Here is a 5,084-nt window from a genome sequence, read left to right as displayed (position 1 = left end):
TTTTTTAAACTGAGGAGCGGTAGGAATGAATTTATTTTACTAAAACGAACACCATAAATATTTCTGACAATAGGTTCGGTATTATCTATAATACTCAAATATAACGCATGAACACCTTTCAATGAAAAAAGTTATATTATTATTATTATTATTATTATTATTATTATTATTATTATTATTATTATTATTATTAAAAATAAAATAAAAATATTATGTATCTATTAAAGTTGACCATTAGATTAATTATTTTATATTTACATATAAATATATATTTATTTAATTTATTTTTACGATATATTTTAAATTTTAATATATATTTTATATTGATAATTAATTTAATAATTGATTTTAAGTATATAATAAATAATATAATTGAAAATTAAAATATAAGCTTAAACCACAATGCTGATAAGGTTAAACACAGAGCAAAGTAATTCTGACTAGTAAATAATTTATTATTTTAATAGTCTATGTTATCTTTAGTCGTTTATCACGCGTGATTCATCTTAAACACGGTAGCTACCTTTGGCCGCAATACGAGACAAAATTAAATCTATATTCTGTTGAGATGAAGTTTTATGATTTGAGCTAACCGAAAAGGCATTTGACATAATAAACAATATTCTATTATTGACTATTGAGTAAAAACAGAAACGAAGCCATGACTTTAGACTTAAATAGATAGACAGATATAAAAGGGTGAGAAAGGAGAACATATGCAGAGAATGTGTGTGTGTAAAGAATGTTAAAATTAGGTGTCTTTGCTATGCTACCAAAATGTTTCTTTATGCTTTTCCTTATATAGCTATTTATAGGGTGCATGAAATTTATACCTATACCTAAAAAACAAAACCAATTATTAAGACACTAAGTGAAAAAAGTAATTGATCGCCACGACTATATATATTGTTTTATAATTATTAAAAAAATCTTAAAAAATAAATAGATAAAATATTACTTCAGTCTAACGTCTGAATTAAGTTTTAATTTCGTCCTAACATAAATTAAGTTTTTTAAAGTATCTTAGAGTATGAAATTGAAAAGAATACCATCAATTGATAAATGAATCTTTCACCATTTTTGTTGACAATTTACTAGAAGATATCTCAAAAAGAGAGTTATTTCATTTATTCAATTGCATAGAAAGAATCAATGATATATATCTCTCTCGAAAGTAGAAGAATGGTATGCTATACCTTTTTGTCTTTATACAGTATACAACAAAAGAAATGACCCTGACGGCTATAGTAAACATAGATCACATGAGATTACGAGGTAAAACGATCTCAGTAAGAGAGGCTAAGTATAGAAGGACGATGGAAGAAAAGGAAAAAAAGGTGCACATTGAAGATAGAGTAAGGAATGCTACTGAGAGTAGACAGACTTAATGTGAGAATAATACGGTTACTCATATAGATGCGGAAGTGACAATGAAGAATACAACAGTTATAGACCCAAATGGTAATGGATGGACAAAGAAGGTTGAAGTGTCAGTTGCACAAGAGAATAGGGGTTGGCTGCTAGCAAGGAGTTTAGTAGGGGGAACAACCACGGCTATAGATTTCAACACGTTGAAGAATGCTATTAGTAAGAACCTGCCTCAGACTATTCAAGTCCGAGAACTAGGAGCGCATAAGGCATTATTAAATTTTGACACCGTATCGCATGCGGAGGAGTCTTTCACCTTCAAAATGAATAGTCTCCTGCAATTCTTTCATAATGTTTGGAAGTGGAAAGAGTCGGAATGAAGTAAGACTAGAAAAGTTTGGGTAGAATATTTTGGAGTGCCGCTGCATGTATGGTTCGCAGAAACGTTCAAAACAATACGTGGACAATGGGAGAAGGTAGTACAATGTGATGAGGTGACAGAATTAGGATTATCATTTAGCTTTGGAAGAGTTTAAATTGATACATGTGTGTTTGATGTTATTAGTGAATGGATTCACATATCAATTGGCACTAGTGGGTTTGATGTTTTTGTAAAGGAGGTGGGATGTGAAATATATGGAGCGGAGAGTGTTTTGGATGTTGGAAGTTCACGAACTCCGAAGACAAACCATGATTTAGAAAAAAGAGAAATGATGATGCTGGTGGCAATGTGGGAAACAGCGGCCGAATTGGTGGTGGCGGGGCCAAGGGGCTACGGTGAAGAGAAAGGTAGAACAATAATTCACGACATATTTTTTAATTTGTTGGGCTAGGTTTATTCAAACTTAAAAAGGTAATAGTCCCAACTGCATTGAAGGAGATTAATGGAGGAGAGGATTATGGGGATCATGATTTGAGTTTGGAAGGAGATTCGAAAAGGACGTTCTCTTAGGTACATTCAGATTGGGGTCATGGGCTTCATGTCGGTGGTATAAGGGCTGAAAGAACATTTACTTTGGGTCAATCACAAAGATAAGGAAAATAAAATAAGTAGTGGTGGAATATGCTGCTTGGACCATAATAATATTAGACCAACAACTACACTTAACATAGCTGGGTCAAATGAGGGAGGAGTGTGTGATGAACAATGAGATGGAAAAGCTGGGGAGGGTCGAAAGCGCACAAAACGGGTTGCTCATAAATTAGCGTCAGTGACGGAAGAAATGCACAGTGCTGGCTCTTCATTGATGAGCAGTGCCTGTGCACCGCCAGCAGCTGACTGTTGGCAAGGCATTGCCTTGTGCAAATTGGTCGCACATCAGTCGTCGGGGGAGGATTTATGCCGACCTCGAGCAGTGCCAAATGGGAGCCAACTCCTGAACCGCGGTGGTGACGGTGCTAGGAATGGGGTTGTGGGACAGAACGAAAAGGAGACAAGCCATGTGGTTGAGCCGTCGTAGATGCTCTTGGACTGCAGTGGCCACAGTGCTGGGAATGTGGCCGCGAAGTAGATCAAAACGGAGGGGATCTAAGTGGTATACCTACCGCAGATGATGGTCGTTGAAGAAGGATGCCATGGAGAAATTTAAGTGTTGTTGAATCACACCACAAAAGTTCGAATCCATTAGAGGCAGGCGGCGAAGCAAGAGTTGTGTTACCAGAAACAGGGATAGCTTGGGAGGCACAGTATGCAGATGGCACAGGATGTGAGGTTGATGAAGCTGGATTCGAAACTGAACCAGAGCATGTGAATGCACGGATGATGAGAGGTTAAAATGGGAGGAATAAATGAAGGAAAACACCTGGGAGTTAACAGTTGAGTCTAGTGCAATTTTACAGAACGAATAAAAAGATATTAAGGCAATACTACAAGCTCAAAACAAGGAAATTGCAATTAAAAGAAGGCTAGAGAAACAAAAGTAAAAAGTGAGAAGGAGCAGACCCAAGAACCACAATAAGGTGTGTAAAAATATTTTTAAATAATTTATAATTGTTGGAATATTAGGGTTTAAGGGATGATGATAAGTTGAACATGGTAAAAGAACTGAAAAAGAAATTTAGATTGAACATGTTGGAGTTTATTGAAACTAAGAGAGAAGTGTTGACTAAATTTGACATAATACGTATTTGAAAAAATGACATGGTAGGTTGGGAATATGTTAAATATGTAGGTGCTTTTGGAGGATTACTGTTAATGTGGGATGTTATATTGTTTAAAGTAAGTAATTATTATAAAGGAAAGCGACGGTTGTGTGTGGAATGAGTGATGGCTAAATATAATGTTAATTGTGCTTTTTGCTTAGTGTACGAAGTGTATATGCGGACTGACAAACTTGTGATGTGGGAGGAGTTGAGCTATATTATGGGATTGTGCTAGTTTCTATTTTTCTTCATGGAGATTTCAATCAAATAATGCAAGTAGAGGAAAGAAAAGGAGTGAGTAAGCTACTGGTGTTTTCAGAAGAGTTTAAGCACTGGGTACAAGGTATGCAGCTGGTAGACTTACCTCTTAATGATCGTAAGTTAACGTGGTTCAAGGGTCGATAGTAGAGTCGCATTGATAGGATACTAGTTAGTGTAGATTGACTTGAAGAATTTTCAGATACTCGCCTGAGAGGTGAATCTCAAGTGTTATCAGATCACTGCCCTTTGATTGTTGAAAATTCAATGGAGCATGGGCCCAAGACCGTTTAGAAACTTAGATTCTTAGTTCACTCATGAAAAAATTTTGAGGATGATAAAAGAGGATTGGAGAAAATTGAGGGATGATCAATTCACAACCAAGCAAAAGGCGCTAACGATACCGTTGAGAAGTTGGCATAGAGACCACTTTAGTGACATGGATAATAGAATAAAGAGGTTGGAGGATGAGATAAAAAAAAATTGATGATATAGTAAGTGATGGCACATATGATGGCATAATGGAGACTAGACGCAAGGCACTAGTGAGTTGCTGTAGGAAATGGTAGATTTGAAAGAAAATTCATTGGAAGCAGATGTCTCGATCTCGGCATTCAAGGTATATGGATAAGAATACTAGATACTTTCAGCAAGTAGCCTTGACTAAAAGAAAGAGCAACAGAATTGATGCACTTTTACTTCATGGAAGGTTGGCACGAATTCAGGATAGAATTATGGTTGCAATTATAGGGTTCTATAAGGATTTGTATCGACAGGAATATACTCCCATGATTGATTTTCGGGAAGGGATGGTAAAAAAGATTGAAAAAGAAGAGGGTACAGCGTTGGAAGTCATGCCCTCTACTGAGAAAAATAAAGAGGCAGTGTGGGACTGTGAGTTGACTAAAGTTCTAAGTTATGACAGGTATAACATGAACTTTATGAAGAAGGGTTAGGATGAGATTGGACAGGAACTCGCTGCAGCTATATTAGGGTTTTTTCAAAGTGCCAAACTACCAACGAACGCAAATATAACGTGGGTGACATTAGCTCCAAAATTTGTGGGTGTCAAGGAGATCAAAGACCTTCTACCAATCAGTATGATTGGATGTGTGTACAAGGTGATATCGAAGGTATTGGTAAGAAGGATGAGTTCAATGATGCCAAGATTAGTGGGGAAGACACATAGTGCATTTGTGAAGGGATGAAAAATACATGACAGAGCTCTCATTACATGTAAAACGGTTCAATGGTTGAAGATGCACAAGAAGAAGGCGGTGATTATCAAGCTAGATTTCAAAAGACATATGATATGG

This window comes from Arachis hypogaea, chromosome 5 (assembly GCF_003086295.3).
Source record: "Arachis hypogaea cultivar Tifrunner chromosome 5, arahy.Tifrunner.gnm2.J5K5, whole genome shotgun sequence".
NCBI lineage: Eukaryota > Viridiplantae > Streptophyta > Magnoliopsida > Fabales > Fabaceae > Arachis > Arachis hypogaea.
The sequence above is the reverse complement of the archived record's forward strand: the minus strand, read 5'-3'. Positions refer to the sequence as shown.